Source organism: Ochlerotatus camptorhynchus, unplaced genomic scaffold, assembly GCF_037179485.1.
Source record: "Ochlerotatus camptorhynchus isolate MF236.1 unplaced genomic scaffold, CSIRO-AGI_Acam_v1.1 ptg000017l, whole genome shotgun sequence".
NCBI lineage: Eukaryota > Metazoa > Arthropoda > Insecta > Diptera > Culicidae > Ochlerotatus > Ochlerotatus camptorhynchus.
The window spans coordinates 1,164,986-1,186,782 of NW_027040509.1; the positions used below are offsets into that span (position 1 = coordinate 1,164,986).

Consider the following 21,797-nt stretch of genomic DNA (forward strand, 5'->3'; position numbering starts at 1 on the left):
GAAATCTTCTAAATGTGCTCTTTTTTTTCCTTGATTTGTTTTCCGTGCTGAGTACCAATGCTACCGACGCCAGGGAGGCAGCTCCCACACCTGGACCCTACCTATCGACCCATCAAACTCATGAACAGGGGACCAACGGCTTTAATTCCCTTCCAAAGGAAGGCGTGATCAGAGATGTTATGCCTCAGAACATCCCGGTGGCGCCGACTGGGATTGAACCCAGGTCTGCTGGGGTGAGAGGTTATCACGCTTACCACTACACCACCGGCGTAAATGTGCTCTTGAAGACTTCTGGATTTGCTTTAGAGCCTTCAGAACTTTCCTAGTGAGTCTTCTTCTTATTTGTATTCTTTGCATTTCAAGCGTATTGCGTGCTCTCAACTTAGTGTTCTAGTTCTAGACGCACTTCCACAGTTATTAAATTGAGAGCTTTCGATGCCTGGCACCATTTTTGCATTAGTATAATTGTGTGGCAAGTCCAATCATACTTCTATGCCCAGGGAAGTCGAGAAATTTTCCAACCCGAAAAATTCCTAGACCGGACCAGCAATCGAACCCAGCCACCTCTAGTATGGTCTTGCTTTGTAGCTGCACCTTTACCGACTGAGCTAAGGCAGGTGCCCTAAAAATATGCCTTCATATAAAAGTTTCCTTTTCCAAGACTTTGCCTTAATCTGCACAAGTTGATCGGAAAATTATCATGGTCAAAAATTTGCCTTGAATATCATTTTATCTTGTTGAACAATCGTCTTTAACTTACCCTTTGCTTTACTCAATAATTTTCCTTGCACATTTGTTTTGATCACAAAAAATCCATGTTCATTTTATCTTGATCAACTTTTTGCTGTGATCAGTAATTTGACTTGGTCAGGAAATTACCCTACATTGATGAACTGTTTTCTTTGATCAGCAAATCGGTTTATTAAAAAGTAGGCCGCGATATTAAATTTTCCTTGAGTGTTCACTCGGCTGTCGACAGAAGCAGACCACTCTCAATGTGTGTCGCGCGATCGTCTGTTTACTCGGCAGCAACCATTGTGTGGTCCTCCTCATTGTTCTTAATCAGCAGTTCTTTCAGTCGATGCGTCGTCGACTTTGGAAAGCAACCGTTTCGTGATGAATGTGTGAGTACTAACCACGTTTTGCATCCATTGCTGCAATGGAAGCGCTCTGACCCTCGTTGGCGAATCTGCCATAGAATGAAACCACTGGAAGCGGCTCCCGTTCTGGTGGAGGAGGCTTATTGGACAGCGGAAGATAAAATGTTGATTGTGTTGTACCTTTTGACTTTAGTTTTAAGATGTATTGTATAGTGAACAAGAATCCTCGGCTCTGTAAAGTTAATTCGGTTGAGCCTTATCAAATAAATTAATATATATAAAAAAAAAAAAAAAAAAAAAAAATTAAATTTTCCTTTTTTAAAATTTGCCTTAATCAGCACAAATGATCGGAAAAAATGTTCTTTGAATATCACTTTACCTTGATCAACAATCCTCTTTAACTATCATTTGACTTTGATCAATAATTGTGCTTGGCCAAGAAGCAATTAACTATGATAACCAATCTTCCTTGATCATAAAATCTGCCTTGATCAATAATATCTGCGTTCATCAACACGTTAATTTGATGAACAATGGTGTTTTGATCACAAAAAAAAATCCATTCCATTAATTTGCCTTGATTATCACTTTATCTTGATCAACATTCTAATTGATCAACTTTTTGCTTTGATCAATACCTAGTCAAATCAGGAATTCAACCAACATTGATAAACTGCTTTCTATGTTCAGAAAATCAGTTTATTTAAAAATATGCCTCGATAGTAAATTTTCCTTTTTCAAGATTTTGCCTGAGCGGTGCCGGTGATGTAGTGGTAAGTATTCACCTCTCACCCCAGCAGGCCTGGGTTCAATCCCAGTCGGCGCCGCTGGTATGTTCTGAGGCATAACATTTCTGATCACGCCTGATCACAAGATCGACGGAAAGTAAAATCAAGTAAAAAAAAGATTTTAACTTTAATCTGCACAAGTTGATCGAAAAATTGCCATGATCAACATTTTTCTTGAATGTGACTTTATCTTGATTAACAATCCTCTTTAAGTTATATTTTGCTTTGATAAATATTTGTCACTGCAATCAACTTTGATAACCAATTTTCGTTGATCAAAAATCTTACTTGATCATAACATTGGTTTGATCAATAATATCTGTGTTCATCAACACATTACTTTGACCAACAATTTGTTTTAATCACAAAAAAAATCCATGATCAATAATTTGCATATATATATATATATTGCTTTGAATATTATGTTCATCTGATCAATAATTTGGCATGGTAAGGAAATTGTTTTGATAAGCAATCGGTCATAATCAACATAATATCTGTGATGATCAACAATTAATTTTGATTAATAAAAAAACAAAATCTATAATTGGTTTCAATTATCACTTTATCTTGAATAACATTCTTATGGCACTAATGTTGGCCTATGGATCTAAGATTGCTCCCATCACTAAAAATCTGCTTTTTATCAATTTTATCTAGATGAACGCGTCATTGGGACGGTACTAATGAATATTTTTGGTCGCTATTGAAAATTTAGTCGATTGCTGAATTCATGTATAAGCCCAAATTTGGGGCATTTAGGCTGACATTACATCCATTTCCCCTATATCAATTATTTTAACGCCTAATTAAAGGTAAGAAAATTTTCTTTCGATCAACTGAACATCAATTGTCCGTGGAATTAGTGGTATTGTTGCTTATTAATTGTGTGTTTATTATATTTTTTAGCTCTTGCTTTTTTCCAAGAAAAAATAAACAATTTCTGGTATGTTTTAGGCAGTGGTTGTACCACTAATATTACTGAAAAATGGTGTTCAATCGACCGAAAAAAAAAATTATCACCTCTAATTTGGCGTTAAAATAATTAATATAACTTAATTAAATATATGTTTTCATTTTTTAAAAGTAAAATTTTTTTTTTTTAGCTAAATCTCGAAAACTATCCTACTGAGATTTTTTTAGACTACATTTTTGGATTCAGCGCAAGATTTTACATGGGAAATGACCATCAGCGTACAAAGTTCAAATATGCTGTAAACTAGTGTAATCAGTCTGCCATGATCAACAATATGTCATGATTACCCAATGTGCCATGATTACAATCTGCCCTGATCAACATTTTGCTCTAACCTTCAAATAGATTTGATCAACAAGTTCCTTTGATCGAACAATTTTCATGATTAATAGTTATGATGAATAGGCCTTGATTAACATTTTGTCCTAATATACTATCTATGTGCTTTCATCATCATTTTGCCTTGGTCAACAATCTGCCTTTATCATTAAATTATCATGTTGATCAGCCTTATCTATATTTTTATATTTTTTTTTTATGTGAATTTTAGTCTGTGCCTAGTTCATCACTGCCTTTATCTCTCAGTTTCCTTAGGTAGAAAATTTTACACGATTTAATATGCCTCGATAAACAATCCAACCAATTTGATTAACTTTTTGCGTTGATTAATAATTTGCTTGGGTTGGAAATTAACTATAGCAGGGCTGTGACTTGGTCACTTTTTTCAAGCCAGTCACTAAAAAGTCTCTTTTTTAAGGCCAAGTGACTAAAGTCACTTTTTCTTGTAATATGTCACTACTTCAAACTTTTTTAAACGTGAATTTATCTCAAGATTGATCATTCTTCTGGATAGGCCTTTATTTTGTTCTATTTTTTGAACAATTCGACCTTGTTTTTTACGTTTAATCATTCTTCTCTATTTACAAGGTGTCAACTCATATGGCTACATAAAGTTCCCTGAGTTTTTCAGGTTTTTCCATAACTTTGGCGGATAATTTCCAGGTTTATAATAATAATGCTATTAATGAAATGTGTTAAAAATATGTTTTTAATGCAAACGTTTTTAAGACATGACAATCAGTTTTAAAGAAAAGGCTTTAGCTCAAATCCATTAAATGTTGAAGTTGAACACTTACTTCATTTTAGTAAGTCTAAGATCAAAACGTTTTTAATGTCTTGACGTTTCGTACTATCAAAAATGTGGAAACTTTAATAAAGTTCTATTGATCTCAGAAAAGCTAGATCTAGAGATCTTTGGGGACATCCAGAGATCTTAAGGGGAAGTCCCCAAATCTTTAGCCCAGAATTTAATTTATTTTAAAGCAGAACTGAGATCTTCATTAGATTTGAGAGTTTTAGGGAAGCTCCGCGAACATGAAGACAGATCAGAGAATTAAAGGGCAGTTCAAAAAATTTCAAGGAAATTGCAGAATCCGGAATTTTTGGAAACTTCGGTTTGTTCAGAGAAAATTTCTGGAACGCAATAAAAATTATATGAACATCCGGAAAATGTGAGAGTATTTCAATGGGGTTATATCATGGGAATTTCAAGATCTATAGAAAATTCAAAAGTTTAGCTAAGTTGATTAGAGATCATCAACGAAGTTCCATTAATTAAAAAAAACGAGAACTTCTAGCAAGCACCGATATTTTCAAGAAATTCCAGAAAACTTCTAAGAAATATAGATATTTTTGATTGTTTCATTATATTCAGTGAAGTTCTGAGTACTTCGAGGACGATTAGATAAATATGAGAGAAATCGCATCAACTTGAGGAAATTTGCAGCGACTTACTAGGAGTTCCTAGGAATTATAGGATATTTCAAGAATTCTATGATTGATCCAAAAACTTTAAAAGCTTCAGGGAATTATGAATATATATCAGAAAATTTACTGGAACATTTGATAAATTTAGAGAAATTAAGGTAAGCATAGAAAACTTCTTACGGGGAAAATTAATGAGTTAAGGCAAAGTTCCGTGAGCGTTTATAAACTTTATAAAACTTAAGGAAAATTGTAAAACTTAAAGGCAATTTAATCAATTACAGTAAAATGGTGAATTCTTTTAAAAAATACTAAGGCAGGGCAGTATAGAGAATTTTAAGGAAATTGTGAAATATTTTGGGCAGTTTTAAAAACTCTAGACTATTGAAGAAGTTATGAATTAGTTTCGATGATTTGAACTTCACACAAATCTTGAGAAATTCAGTGAAAATCATAAAACTATATTAATTAATTCGCTGCGGAACGGAAGTCTAACGAATGAAATTTCAGAATAACTTCAAAAATTTCACAGAAGTACAGAGATCTCCAGAAACATTTTGAGAACTTCATAAAAGTCTATGGAACCTAATGGAAGATCCGCGAACTTCAGGAACTTATATGGACATTTCGGGAGCATCTCAAATAAGTTTAGTAAAGCTCCAAAAACAAAGGGAATTTCAGGGTAGTTCAGTTCATTTACTTTCACTCATTTAGTGGGAAATTTCAAGAAGAGAACTTTAGAGATGTTTAGAAAATTATTAAGTTTTTAACATAAGTCCAAAAGTTCATGCAAGCGAGAACTGCGAGAAAGATATTATTCTCGCTAATAAAGCTCTAAACAAAAACACTTCAAGAAAGAACAGATATCCTCACAGCAGAGATATTCCAGAGCAGGGAAATTACATACATTTTAAAAAAGTTTCTAGAAATTCAGTGAATTGTTACCACTTTAGAGAAGATTCATGGTCGTTTGAAAATTGTGGAAACTTTAGGAAGTCCAAAAAAGTTTAGAGAAGTTAAAAGAAATTATGAGAAGTATTGCAAGCTTTAGGTTATTTTCTCAAACTACAAAAGAACTTCCAGGCAGTTTAATTAAATTCAGGAATATTTAGATTTTTTCAGAACTCCCGTGGAATGAGGTCGTTAGAAATTATAATAAAATTCCATGAGCCTTAAAACTGTGCAAGGGATTTGACTCCAGGTTCTTGAAAATTTCTTGAAGTATTATAACTTTTCAGGTCAGAATTTATAAATTTGTGTATTTGTTTCTGAAGATTAATCCATTCTGGATCTATAATGTTCAATGTGTGATTGAAAATAGCTAGGAATATAAAATGCATTCTTAGTAATAAAATTATTAAATTTCATGAGTTCCCAGTTTTTCAGTTTTTTTTCAGGTAGTAGACACTTGGAGGTCGTACATATTTAAGTGTTTTTGAGATTCTACTTGAAAAAGTCTAAAACATCAAACATTCTTTTGGTATGCCAATCAGAACGACTAATTTTCTTCCCTTAGGTCACTTTTTAGTTACTTTTTTTACAACTATAAGTCACTATTTGGTCACTTATTTCTTCAATATGGTCACAAAAATCACTATTTTTGACATCATTCATTGCTACCATCCCTGCTATAGGAAAAACAATCTCCCATGATCAAGAATTAGCTATGATCAATATTTTCCCTTGATCATCAACCTGCATAAGGGGTTGTCCTTTAATCGGAAAGTGGTCTTCAGCAAAGTTGTAGCTGGAGAAAAAATCCTAGAAGTGCAGTTATCTAGAATTGTATCACTGCAATGGGGAGCTTGAAAATTATGATCAAAAAGAATGATATTCCCATCGAAATTTCCACATCAAATTCAAATGGTTTGTACAAAGTCTGTTTCTAGCTAAATTAATTGAAATTTCAGGATGCCAATCAGGAACAGATTTAGTACCGTTTGAGTGAATTTGCAACACTGTACTGTCCACATACCACGTGAACAATTGGGGAAGAGTTGAGGAGTGTCCGCAATCCATTCAATTGATGATCCAGACGGAGGGAGAGAGTTGTGAAGTCTCACAAAAATTGTCCACGTGGCTATTGGACATCTAATTGCCTTGATCAAATAATTGCCATGACCAACAACCTGCTCTGACAAACAATTTCCCGTGATAATCAGTTTGACTTCAAACTCACCCACGCAACTTAAGAATGTCAAAATAAACATTACTTTATTCAAATTGACTGAACCTTTTTTTTTTTTCTCTTTTACTTACAGGTACGTACTATTTCCATGTTGGGCACATCAGTTGCAAAAAATGATTATCATTTGTCAACGTCAACTTTCCGACATCCGAGTAAATTTGCACTATTAGCTTCACCATTAACCTTCATGCCTAACCCACCCAGCTTTTTAGCATCAGTATTATTATTCCAATTTGTGTTGTGTGACATTTTTCCATTACCCGCGCGACATTTTCAATTTCCAATTCAACCTACGCCAATTAGAATTTATGTCTTACCCAGGCCGGCACGGGGAATTCATTTAGGGTGGGTCAGTGTTCAGTTCATTCTTCGTCGTAACACGGTACCAGCATTCCCATAAGAAAAATGTCATGCCATTCCTGCTATTACCCAACCCCCATCATCGGCAGGAGGAATCAACTGTTCAATCGTAATGGAAATCAGACACGCACAACACGACCAATGAGAAAGGAACGAGGTGTCGTTATCACCGCACAAAAGGCAACCAGGTCCGATAAGGTTTTACCACTCTAATAGTGAAAAAGTGACTCACCAACCACGCCGGCGACGACCGACGGATCCATGACGGAATTCATGACTATTTGCTCGACCGGCATCGCGTCATTCCTTTTACCCACAGTAATGCTAAATGGGTGCCAATAAAACGAACCGTTATTCGTAAGTGGATAGAAAAAATGGCAAACGGTCAACCACACGGCACGGACAGAGTCAACGCCTTCTCACCGAGGCGATTGTTGCTGAATGAGAAGGTGTTATGTGTTAAAATCAAATGCAAAAAAAAATGTATTGGAGATGCGGGGCATCGATCCCCGTACCTCTCACATGCTAAGCGAGCGCTCTACCATCTGAGCTACATCCCCATCTGCAACAAGTTGTGTTTATTAGAAATCTGATTGTTATGAATGAATAATGAGTAAAATAAAACAACAGATAATCACGTGCCTGTCAATCATTCGTATAAATCAAAAACTTGTATGCTTATGTACGTGACCACCACAGTGAAAATGTATACTAAAAAAGATACTCGCCCAACGTGGGGCTCGAACCCACGACCCTGAGATTAAGAGTCTCATGCTCTACCGACTGAGCTAGCCGGGCTGTTATTTTCGGACATCTCACCAACGATTCTTAATCAATACCATTTAGCTTCCCTCTGATCCGTTATCAGAGGGTAAAACTTTTTCTTCCCGTCCCGAACTGATAACAACCTCTTCAATCAACAGAAAAAAACAACAACTCTAGAGTGCGCGGCAGCGCGGCATGACAAAGTTTTCACTCGACACCTCATTAATTATTGGTCAATTACATGTGACCTCCTGTGCGCGTTATGTTGCTCTATCTGTCCGTGGACAGCTGTAGACGCACAACCAATTCAGCACAAATACGAACTCACCAGCACCGTTTCGGCCAACACCGTCCGAGTTATAGGAGAAGTGTTAGTAGGTAGCGGGCCAAAGGAAAAGGCGGTTGAAACTTGTTGTATGCTTTGCAGTTTAACAGCTGATTGTTGATGTTGATGCGGTGCGGGCGTTCTTGTTCTGTGATACGGTTTTGCGTCGCTGATCGCAGTACCGTCCACCCACCGCTATTTCTCGACTGTCCTTCTACCCATTGAGTAGATTTTCTGCGAATAACTAGTTTCTGGTTGACACTAATCACATACAAAAAATCAGCGTGATTGGTTGAAAGATAACCGAGAAATAGCGGTGGGCGGATGGTACCACCCTCCGCATATATGGAGGGGTTACTGTGAGTCGGTTTTGGTAGGGCGGAGCGAAAAATTTCGTTGATTGGACTCTGTGTAGTTCAGAAGGGGAGCAACATTATTATTTGCCATGGTTACAGTAGGTGACATTGCATTATAATAACAATATTTCATTCATTACATATAATGAAAACGATTTTCTTTCTGCACGATAAGCGACGTGTCAGTAAATGGGAAAATTCAATGATATTCAGTTTGAATTCAACGTTAGATGAAGAAAAAAAAATACGATTATTATTTCACATATACCGTAATCTGGGGGCAAATTGATTTTTGTTCGTTTGTTTAATAATTTATTTTATAAGGTTCAATTGAATTAACTTTACAGATCCGAGGATTCTTGTTCACTATACAAAACTTCGTAAAACTATAGTCAAAAGGTACAACACAATAAACACTTTATCTTCCGCTATCCAATAAGCCTCATCCATCAGAACGGGATCCGCTTCCAGTGGTTTCATTGTATGGCAGTATCGCCAACAGGGGGCAGAGCGCTTCCATTGCAGCAATGGACGCAACTTTCCAAAGTCGACGACACATCGGCCGACAGAACTGCTGATGAAGAACAATGAGGAGGACCACACAATGTTTGCTGCCACAATGAGACTCTAATGATTTCCTAGATGAGTTTAACAAAACAAAAATAAAATCTGCATTAATTTCAATTTTATCTAGATAACGTTCAATAGGATACAATATCCTTGTTCAAACAAACGCTCATAGGGCTGCAGCTATTATTTTCGTTAGCTTGAAATTGGATTTTTGTTTGGTACAGTGAGTGTCAATGAATCGGAATAATATAGTAAATTGGGGTAACATATTTCATATATAAAGAAATCAATAGTTTTTCGCAAAACTTACAGCAATTTTTAAATAATTTGCATACATTTAGGCGCAACTGTATATTTTAAGGAATCTATTTTGGCATTTTTGCTTAAAATATACTTCACACAAAGATTCTAACGTCTGATTCGGATTAAGGGAACTCAAGTTCGTAAAACACGTTTGCCATTAAAATTTAAGGAAGCTATTCGAAGGGTTCATCAATTTCACACCATATTGACATTTATAAATTAGATAATTTGAAAAAAAATCCTAAAAATTAATTAATTATGTGGAACGGGGGAGTACCATTTTTTGTCGATGTTTACATCAAACAGTGATCAATTTGCCCCCGGTTTACGGTAAATATAGAACATGCACAAAATCCTATAAGAAATGGAAATTCAATTCTTATTCAAACATACAAATGCGGCCAATGACGATCAGATTGATTTCTATAAATAAATTTCTGTATGATGCAGAATTGTCGACCCAGTGGGCCAAGTATTGAATCTAGTGGGTCAAGAAATTAATAACTCCGATATGGAGCATTTCCATGATTTGATGTCTTAGGCGAAGTGTATCTTTATAATGAGAACGATCAATTGCAGCGTTTCTCAATCTGATGAGTCGCAGGGTATCATGCCAGACTTGTAAATCCAGGTCAAATAAGTGACTAAGTGACTTCACCTTCTCCTATTCATATGAAAGTTTACATAATTATCGACCAACAATTAAAAAGGGCGTATCTGTATTTGTAAACAGAAATTTAAATGCAATTTTCGTGTGATCTGAAGCTCGCGACCGCAAACCAACAACACTATCGGGAAGGGAAGGGGATACGCGAAAAGAGTATTACAAGTTTTGTTTACAAAAGCTGATAAGCCCTTTTCCATTGTTTATCACTTAGATGTTACATGAAAACATACATAGATTTTTTGCCATCTAGTTTTTCACGTAAATTTTACGTTTTTCATATGTAGATCGGTTTGAAAGTTCTAATGTCAATTCACATACAACTATAATAGAAAGTATAGGCTTTGGAAGTAAATTTCACTTCATTTTCATGTAGCATCTAAGTGAAAATTACTCAAAGTGAAAAGATCTTTGCCCAATCCACTAGAAAGCAACATAGATTTTATGGTACTTCCTAAGTAAATTTTATTACGTTTTCACTTAAATTTTAGTAAATTTCTTCGTAGCATCATCCATTGTTAGGAATTTTAAAATTATTTTTCGAAACAATAAAAATTGTATTGTTCAGAAAGCTGATCATATACGCCTTATGTGTTCCAGCAACCTCAGGCCAGCTGCACTTCCTCTGCCAATCTTTCGAGTGAGGTCATTCGTCGTCCGTCGATTCCTCGGTCTAAAAACATACCATAAATAAATGGTGTACCATGACAAAAATAAAACATCATAGTTATCAGAAAATTCAACAAATCCAATCGGACACCATGTTAGGTTTTGTTAGTGCCATCACCACTCAAAAATTTTCACACTATAATTCATGTAGAATTTAAGTGAAATTATCTTACATGAAATTCACTTGAAACTTAGGTATATATTTATCTAGGTTTCAAAGCGTATTACATTGCTTTTAATACGATTTGTAATTAATTTAATCAACGTCATGTACTTTACAGACAATTTTAAATATCAGAAGGTTACGTGTTTTTTCCAGTGAAATTTATGTGACAATTTTTTTGAGTGCGGGAAAACCGGGAACTAACCAGGAATCGAAGTCAACCGGGAAAACCGAAAAATAACCGAGAATTTCACTAGAGCCTTAAAATATGTTTTTATAGGTACCTATTTTAATGAAATATTATTATCAGGGCTTGTAGCGAGTCACTTTTTAGTGACTTGGTCACTTTTTTCAAGCCAGTCACTAAAAAGTCTCCTTTTTAAAGGTCAAGTCACTAAAGTCACTTTTTCTTGTAATCAGTCCCTATTTTCATCTTTTTTTTAATCGTCTTACTCTATCTACAGGGTGTCTACTCATTTTTCTAAATGAAATTTGCTGAGTTTTACAGGTTTTTCCAGATCTTTAACGGATAAATTCCAGGCTTATAATAAGAAAGCAAGATATGCTTTTTCTTGAAGATCAAAACAATAGTAATTACATTCAAAGTGTTTTTATGTTACTTCATACGCGAAGTGCCTGTATGCCTGTAGACTTGAAGACATAGGGGAATTTACGTATTCTCGTCAATCTAAGCAGCGTCCGAACTTCTATTAGCGATTTCTCAGCGTCACACACATACATGACAGGTTTGTTTGTTGACATTTATCTGCTGCTTGCTGTTCTACCAATTCCAATCGACAGAATTGATCAAAACGGGTTGAACATGTTTTTACAACGCTCCAAACTTCTCAGGTGAGAGTGACTATTGTCGGCAGTCTCTTTTTCTTCGGCACCCTTTCCATTTGAATTGCGTGTTAACCAGCTGTTCTATTATCGGCAACTCGAAATCAGCCGTATTTTGTAGTATGTATATTTCATTTAAAGAAAAATATGGTATAACAGGAATTCACAGTCGTAAAAATGTAATCAGATTTAAGCTGAAAAGGTAAGGAATCGGCTTAATACATTCAGCGAAGAGTTTTGATGGGAAAATACAGTGAAATAAACGTTTCAATTTCGGTTGACGAAAACAGTCAATGGGTGCCGAAGCCATAATTTACCCTACTTGAAGTCTCCGCGTAAATCGTACGGGTTAGGCAAAAGATGTGCGTTTGACTTTATACTGTCGCATTAATGGCCCTTCGCTCATTTTTAACTTCTTTTCAATTTTCATACTGCCGTACTCTAACGGAACTATCCACCTACCCTCTTCTAAAGATCATTCTCTAGCTAATAAATTATCACACTAAAGCTTCATGTTAGCATTTCCAACCTACTCTGAGCAGTAATTAATCCAAACATTTTTAAGACATGGCAATCTATATATATAAAAATGAATTTCTGTCTGTCTGTCTGTCTGTCTGTCTGTCTGTCTGTCTGTCTGTCTGTCTGTCTGTCTGTCTGTCTGTCTGTCTGTCTGTCTGTCTGTCTGTCTGTCTGTCTGTCTGTCTGTCTGTCTGTCTGTCTGTCTGTCTGTCTGTCTGTCTGTCTGTCTGTCTGTCTGTCTGTCTGTCTGTCTGTCTGTCTGTCTGTCTGTCTGTCTGTCTGTCTGTCTGTCTGTCTGTCTGTCTGTCTGTCTGTCTGTCTGTCTGTCTGTCTGTCTGTCTGTCTGTCTGTCTGTCTGTCTGTCTGTCTGTCTGTCTGTCTGTCTGTCTGTCTGTCTGTCTGTCTGTCTGTCTGTCTGTCTGTCTGTCTGTCTGTCTGTCTGTCTGTCTGTCTGTCTGTCTGTCTGTCTGTCTGTCTGTCTGTCTGTCTGTCTGTCTGTCTGTCTGTCTGTCTGTCTGTCTGTCTGTCTGTCTGTCTGTCTGTCTGTCTGTCTGTCTGTCTGTCTGTCTGTCTGTCTGTCTGTCTGTCTGTCTGTCTGTCTGTCTGTCTGTCTGTCTGTCTGTCTGTCTGTCTGTCTGTCTGTCTGTCTGTCTGTCTGTCTGTCTGTCTGTCTGTCTGTCTGTCTGTCTGTCTGTCTGTCTGTCTGTCTGTCTGTCTGTCTGTCTGTCTGTCTGTCTGTCTGTCTGTCTGTCTGTCTGTCTGTCTGTCTGTCTGTCTGTCTGTCTGTCTGTCTGTCTGTCTGTCTGTCTGTCTGTCTGTCTGTCTGTCTGTCTGTCTGTCTGTCTGTCTGTCTGTCTGTCTGTCTGTCTGACCCTTATAGACTCGGAAGCTACTGAACAGATCGGCGTGAAAATTTGTATGCAGGGGTTTTTGGGGTAGGGAAAGGTTCTTATGATGGTTCGAGACCCCTCCCTCCTCTGTAAAGAGGGGCTCCCATACAAATGAAACAGAAATTTCTGCATAACTCGAGAACTAATCAAGCAAATGGAACCAAATCTGGCATGTGGAGGTCATAGGGGGTAGCCCCTTAGATAAAGGGGAGGGGGCTACGTACAATATAGCATGCTTTTTTTAATTGGCGCATAAACTCAAGCTAATATTGAATCCCGAGCAAGGCCGGGCACTCTCAGCTAGTATAATATATAATAAAGAAACAACTTTATAATCAAATCCAATGAATGTTTATGTTTAGCACTTACTTATTTTCTCACTTTAATAAAGTTAAAAAAACGTACTTGATTTGAGTAAGTCCAAGATCTAAAAATATTCATTAACTTCACAAAAATTGTAGGAACTTTGAAGAAGTTCTGAGGAATAAAAGGTAATGCTGAGATTTGCAGTGCTCCATAAACAATCTGCGGGAACATAAGAGAAGTGCAGTGTTCATTCGGCTGTCGACAGAAGCAGACCACTCTCAATGTGTGTCACGGGATCGTCAGCAACCATTGTGTGGTCCTCCTCATTGTTCTTCATCAACAGTTCTTTCAGTCGATGCGTCGTCGACTTTCAAAAGCAACCGTTTCGTGATGAATGTGTGAGTGCTGACCACGTTTTGCGTCCATTGCTGCAATGGAAGCGCTCTGCTCCCCGTTGGCGAATCTGCCATACAATGAAACCACTGGAAGCGGCTTATTGGATAGCGGTAAATAAAATGTTTATTGTGTTGTACCTTTTGACTATAGTTATAAGATGTGAACAAGATTCCTCGGCTCTGTAAAGTTAATTCGGTTGAGCCTTATCAAATAAATATATTAATAAACAAAAATAATAAGGAAAGTTAACACACTGAAATTATGGGGAACTTATTGGAAGCTTTAAGATCTGAAAATTTTCAGGAACTTTTATGAAGCTCCTAGAATTTCAGCACACTTCAAAGGTGTTTAGCGAACTTGAGAAATATACAAACCCTGAGGGGTATTGTGCACATTTTTAAGAAGTTCTAAGCAGCTCAGAAAAGCTAGATCTAGAAATCTTTGGGGAATTTCAGATCTTAAGAGCAGTTCCCATGACTTTAGTTCAGACTTTTTGGAGCAGTTTCAATATCTATAATCGTAAATTTAGAAAAATTGAGAACCCTTAAGATGTTCCGAGAATTTCAGGGAAGTACAGAGACCATCGAAAAATTTATGAAAACTTCAGAAATATTACAGGAACTTCACAGAAGTCCAAATAATTTCAGAGAAATTTATCTTCAATAGAATTGAGAGCTTTAGGGAAGCTTCGAGAACATCAAGACAGATCAGAGAATCAAAGGGCAGTTCAAATAATTTCAAGGTAATTGTAGAAACCTTAAAGAAGTTTCGTAAACTTCAGCAAAGCTCCAATATAATTTCTGGAACGTGATAAAAATTAAATGGACATCCGGAAAACATGAGAGTATTTTAAGGATGTTATATCATGAAGACTTCAAGAACTTTAAAAATGCGAAAATTTAGCTAAGTTGATTAGAAAATATCAACGAAGTTGCATTAATTAAAAAAATGCGAGAACTTTTAAATATCTGCAAGAAATTCAAGAGAACTTAGAATTTAGATAGTATCATGATATTCAACGAAGTTCCGAGTACTTTGAGAACGATCAGATAGCGTCCGAATAATCCCATTAACTTAAGCAAATTTGCAGTGACTTACAAGAAATTCCGTGGAATTATGGGGTATTCCACGAATTCTATGATTGATCGAAAAACCTCAGGGAAGTTTGAATATATATATCAGAATTTTTTTTCCGGATTATTAAACAAACTAATAAAACATCAGGGGTAAGCGTAGATAAGTTCAGGGAAAATAAATCAGCGTTTATAATGGTTAGAATACCTAAGAAAAATTGTCGAAACTTGAAGACAAATCAATTTATTTCAGTAAGGTTGCGGGTTCTTAAACTATACTGATCAATTCAGGGCTGTCTAGAGAACTTTTAAGAAATTCAATAATCGTGTAGGTAGTTTTAATAACACCAGGAAAGTCTAGACTAGTGAAGAAGTTTTAAATTAGTGTTGATAATTTATTGAATGATGATAATTCATGAACTTCAGAAAAATCATAAAACTATATTCATTATTTCGTTCTAATTCAATGAAAATTGCGGGAGCACAAAAGTTCCAGAAATTTTGAAAAATTTCGAAAACTTCACAAAAGGACAGTGGTCTTCAGAAACATTTCTAGAACTTCATAGAAATCTATGGAGCTTAAGTTATGAAGTTTAGTAAGCTCCGACAATTTGAGCAATTTCAGGGGACGGTCAGTTTCATTTGTTTCAGAAAATTAGTGGGAAATTTAAAGCAGTTCCCAGATTTTTAGATAACTTCAGAGACGTTAAAAGTTTATTGAGGTCTTCGCATAAGTTCAGAAGTTCACTGTGGCTTAAACATTTTAAGGACGGTTCGATTAAATTCAGCGCAGTACAACAAGCTTCATGAAAACTGCAAAAACGTTAGAGCAGTTTTGAGAATTTCAGAAAAGAACAGAGAACCTCAGAGCAGTTCCATTAACATTAGAGAATTCACATAAAGTTTAAAGAAGTTTAGAGAACTTCAGCGAGTTGTTAAACCTCTAGAAGAGATTCATAATAGTGAGAAAAATTAAGGAAACTTTAGGAAGTCCTATTAAGATCAGGGAAGCTTAAGAATTTGATGAGTAGTATTGTGCTAGTTTCTCAAACTACAAAAGAACTTCATGGCAGTTTCATTAACTTCAGGCAAAATTTGGGAAGTTCTGAAGACCTCAGAATAGCCCATTCCATATTCAATGGAAATTTCGATGAAGCTATCCTCCGAATTCAATTTTATTTTAGTTTTCCTCCGAATTACCTTGAAATTCTGCACAATAAGAGAACCTTTGGAAAGATTATCAGAATATTCATTGATTTCATTTCAGATTTCCTTTTGAATCTCACAACTTCCCTTGGAATTCTACTTACATTGAAAGTATCCTAAGAATTCATTGGCACTTCTCCTCACAAATTTCTTAGATTTCTTCTCATAATTTGTTTGGAATACTCTACTGAATTTATTTTCCGAATTCCTTGGAAGATGTCCTGTAGTTATTCTCAGATTTAATTGTAATCCTCCTTTTAGTATTTTCGAAAAAAAAATCCAAGGACTTATGCTCCGAATTTGTTTTCTCTTACAAACTTTGTGAAATTATCCTCAGAATGTCCTTGGAATTTTCCTTTGAAGTTCACAGGAGTTGTGCTTAATTCAATGCAGGGTCCATTTTTAGTCACTATTTTTTCAACTATAAGTCACTATTTAGTCACTTATTTCTTCAACATGGTCACCAAAATCACTATTTTTGTTAGCAGTGATCGCTACCAGCCCTGTATTATATTAAACGTTCTAAATTCGATGGAAAGGGAAATGGCTCTAATGTTGGCCTATGGATCTAAGATTAGGCCCATCTCTAAAAATATGCTATTTATCAATTTTATATTTTGGTCACTATTGAAAATTTAGTCGATTGCTGAATTTATGTATGGGCCCAAATTAGGGGCTATGTCGCATATGTAATTTAGAATATTAAATCTTAAATCTGATATATAGTGGTCTATTGGTCACGAGTTTGTAATAGAAATGTTATTCGTGGTACAATGGAAAATGTGCTAGGTGGATCTGATGATTGCCTCTTTCCAGGGTGGTCATAGAAAGCGGCGCGAAAATGACGTGTTGTGTTTTGCTAATTATTGAAAATAGAAGCTTCGAAGATACGGGCACCGATTCTTCTAGCGGGACAAACAATAAAACGCATAGTTTCCTACTGTTGCCCAACGCTGTAAAGCTGTAAAATTTATTAAGGTCTTATAAATAATAGGTTAGATAGTTATAATTTAAAGAACTCACATCTTCAGTGATTATTCATAGCGAATAAGTAACGCAATTAGTTACTTATTTACTACGCCCGTACTTTCGCTTCTAATTATCATATCACTTCTATTTAGGTTGTCATCATAGCGAAAGCACGGTATCTCCTTACCTATAAACAAAAAGCACTCACTATAGACTATAGTGCACTTAGACTCATGCGATGTTCTTGGTGAGGGGTGAGCCGATGCGTTTTCACGCAATGTGACGCTGAATTATTGAAACGCTAATTAAAAAGTTAATTAGAAATCAGAGTGCCAAAATTGTCCTTTATAATATGAAACATTTGCGTTCTGGAAGATGACCCAGAACTGGTAACGAGACATTTTTACAAAAAATGTCACTATGGAAACGTATGGGGAAAATGTCGTGACATTTTCACCACATAATTTTTATGACATTTACCACCTCTGCGCTCAACTAAGTTGTTTTTTTTTCCTTTTCTTTAAACTACCTATGATTCTTATTCTAGATTTCAAATTAACCTTCTGAACTCAAGCGTCAATCAAGTCTTGCACTACTACTACTTTCGGTATAATATCAGTTTCGGTACAATATCAGTAAAATACCTGTGTCGATAATGCATTGGGGTGGAGCTTACCGTATGTGAAAATAGCTTCGGAATGCTTGCGTTCTTGAAATGGGCTATTGGAGCTGCGGTAGAGTTATCACCTTCCAACTCCCGGGTTCAAGCTTCTTTTATCGATAATGACAGTGGGAGTTGGATTGTTTGCACACGCGCAAGCCAACGCTGAAATTGATCGATAATAACAACAACTCAATCGGAAGCTCGACTATGATTTTTTTGCATGTATATGCAATAAAGGGATCAGTGGCCTAGTAGTGACCGTTTTTAGCGTTAGCGTTAGCGTTAGCGTTGTTATGATATACTTCGTAGATTGGATACTAGCGACACTCACGTCTCTTCTGGAATTCTCAGTTAGACTACTTTCAGGAATAATGCTGGGGAGTAAACATTGGTTCCAATCTAAACAAGAGTAACAGAAGTATGACTGTCGCTATTCCCGGCCACGCCCATCTTTACCATAACTAGGGATAGGGAAGGAAATGTTGATGTAGTACTTACTTAACGAGAGGCCACCGACTTAGCGACACCCTCATAAGTGCTACGGAGTTGGAGGGTTGGGAAGGGTATTCGGTTAGGATTCACCTCAAGTTGGCGATGCAACCAAAAGTATGTATTTTTTATTTGCTGTTTATTTAATCTCTCGATAGCCGGCTATCGAAAGAACATATTCATTTTGTTTAGTGATCATGAATTTTAAGAGTCATGACGGAGAGCTTGGGATTAAACCCATGATTTTCTGCTCAGTAAGCAAAAACGATCCCTCCAGGGTCATCGAGCATCTCAGAACCATAACGCTTTGCAAAAATACAGGACTACATTTTCGCCTGATATGCAAATAGTTTCCGAGGTTAATGTTCAATATCAAATATACAAATGATGGTGGCGATTTATTGTGCTGTGGAAGAGCTTGGGGTTAAATCCATGATTTTCTGCTCAGTAAGCAAAATCGATCCCTCCAGGGTCATCGAGCTTCTCATAATCCAGAGCGCTTCGCATCAAAGTACGAATATATGGATAAAATATCTATTATTGAATAACTATTATTTACGATAATTACATGAAAGAAATAAAATATAAACTACAAACAAAACGTGACTACTAAAATCTCAAAAAGATATTCTCACAAATATATTTCACGCAACCAGGAATCTCAAAACCATTAGACGCTATAATGAAACTCTGCACATGTTAGAAACAAAAAGAGGCCTGAAGCAAGCGTCCGACACACAAAACCCGCCAAATCCACTTGCAGTCACAATCAACGATTCTACGAATCGCGAGCGCTCACGAATCATAAAACCGCTGACTGCGACACTCTGAAAGCGAAATTGACAGGCTCTATGCGTCAAACACCCACCCTCCAATATCCTCCTGCATCCAACAACATAAATCTCCATTACAACATCTAACGCATTCAAAACTCCGAAAATCACGCATCTATAGCAAGTGAGTGGAAGCAACCCTACATGCAACCATTCTTCATGATAAACTTTTTGTGCCTATCTTTCTATCAAGCCTGTGGACATGCGTTAGCTTCGAAACTTCTAACCAAACTGTGAAAATTTTCAGATCACAAAAAAAACATGAAAAAAACTTTCAAAGGTTATTACAAGTAAAATAAATTTTGATTATTTTACGCAAAAACGAGCAAGTAATATTAAATCTCTTTTATTGTATGCTAATGCTAATTGACTGTAACAAAAATAATATGCTTAAATAAAATAAAATATTAATAAATTATATGCAAAATTTACTAGAAGATTGGTGAGAAGTTTCTAATAAGCCCTCCCAGTTCCTCTGTATACAGAACAAATCTGATACTATAATCAGAATTGCTCAGTCTGCATGAAGCAGCCGATTTCATCAAGGAAGTTCTATTAACAACCAAGAATTAATCGTTTGAGGCATACTGAAGCATTAAGAAGGTGATATGTGTCACTATAGGAAATTATCATCGTTGCAAATATAAAGAAAATAAACATAACCCATTGCTTCAGTACCGTCAACCTCCATGTCCATGGGGAGGGTGAAACCCCAAATCAGTAATTTCACTCACCGAAAGTAGGTTTGTTGCGAGCGACGGCACATGGTACACGTTGTCCAGCGAAACGTTCATCCGAGCACCATTTCCGTTCACGGCCACAAGCTTGCTACTTCCTGCACCAGTCGATTTGATGCATTGGCCGTCAGCCAACGAGATTGCTGATTGCTTCGATTTGTCCAGCTTCACCAGGATAGATGCGTCGTTTGTCATATAAGAAGTGGCACCAGAGTCGAAGTACCACAACCCGGCTTCTTCAGCTCTCCCAACGAACAAACACAGATCCACACTATCTTCTGCTTCAACGGCCACGTTTGCCTTTTCACAAGCTGCTTTTTCCTTCCTGTCAGCCACCAACTTCCGGCAGTCTCGCCGAAAATGGCCCTCCTTACCACAATAATGGCACAGTTTTTCTTTCTTCTTGTCATTTTTCTTTTCACTTTTAAATCTACTCTTCTCACTACCTCCACTCGACACCAGTGCTTTTTCTTCTCCTAGACCTTCCTGCGCTCGACGTCGGCCTTCATCCAACAGCTTCCCTTTGACGAAGTCGACCGTGAGGTCTGCATCTGGTCGACTCTCCAACGCCACGATCAAGCCATCGTATGATTTCGGCAGGCTCGACAGCATCAAGGCTACGAACGACGGATCCTTCATTTCTTCACCAAGTGCGATCAGTCGAAGCCGCAACGACGTGAGCTCCTTCAGGTGCTCTCCCATGTTGCCACCCTCCGACATCCGGGTAGCAAACATCTGGCGCATGACGTGGATTTTACTCGAAAGAGATGACCGCTCGTGGTATCCCTTAAGAGCGTCCCACATTTCCTTCGACGTAGTGGTCTGCATCACGTGAATTAGCTGGCTGTCTTCCAGTGCCAGACCGATCAGCGCCCTCGCCTTCTCGTCGTTTGCGAGCCACACAGCATCAGGTTCCGCAGGTTTCGGCTCCGACACAACTTTCAGCACTTTTTCACGGGACATTAGAAGCTGCATTTTGAACTTCCAGATTGTGTAGTTCTGGTCGCTCAGCTTCTCAATCGAGATGTGTGATTCCGCCATCTTGTTTAGTGCAGGCACGAACACGTTCACTCCCGACTTGTTTACTTCGCAAAATCCACTTTTTCCGCGACGATGAACCGCAAAACTCGATACTTTCCACGATTACCTGGGCCCATAACCTATTGGTCAGAGGTTTTCATCAGAATTGAAAGGCCGAGTTTAGTTCACGAACAATAAAAAGAAACTTTATTTAAGAAACGATGTTAACACTTCGAATGTTCGACCACGAATCAGTGGCCTAGTAGTGACCGTTTTTGTACACTTAGCAGAAGATCACGTGTACACTAATTTCATACATACTCTGCCAGTCAAGCCAATTATATTCCAATTCATTTCCAGTTCAGTACCAATTCATAATAAATTCAAATGGAAGGCCTGTTTTTTTTTTTTTTTAATTTACACCGTTCAGTTATTGACCAGCTGTGACAATTAAAACAGTCAACTTTAGCCCGGCATGATTATTCTGTAAACTTGCGGTAATTATTTTTTAAACAATCCCCACCCACGAGGCTACATACGTGAATACCCCCGGCATTTGGTTAGGCTTATCCCACCTCCACATCGCCGCCAGAGAGCGAGTTGTCAACCGACCGTACTTAGCTGCGCTCGCTGCGGTGGATTTTCCATTGTTTCCGCTTGTTTAACCTGAAAGCCAAACGAGGTGGAACTAAATCCTGTTGTGTTGCAGTACAAAAGGGATGCGTACTGCTCCCTACCAACGGACGGCCGGGTTCACCACATATTTGTTGTTAATTACAACCATGTTGTGCGAGGACACGGTTCTGCCTGGCCTGGTGGCTCGCTCGCTCGTCCTGTACTTATAACGTATTATCGGGA

The 21,797-nt window shown here is 37.2% G+C and overlaps 1 protein-coding gene and 2 non-coding genes across 6 annotated transcripts in view; 1 reads left to right on the plus strand and 2 right to left on the minus strand.

Moving 5' to 3' along the window:
* Positions 1-21,797, plus strand: part of kuz (zinc-dependent metalloprotease kuz) — a 299,784-nt gene that overhangs the window by 94,185 nt on the left and 183,802 nt on the right. The window lies entirely within an intron of this gene.
* On the minus strand, positions 7,664-7,736 carry TRNAA-AGC (transfer RNA alanine (anticodon AGC)). Its single transcript has one exon. It is a non-coding gene; the product is annotated as a tRNA-Ala (tRNA).
* Positions 7,902-7,974, minus strand: TRNAK-CUU (transfer RNA lysine (anticodon CUU)). Its single transcript has one exon. It is a non-coding gene; the product is annotated as a tRNA-Lys (tRNA).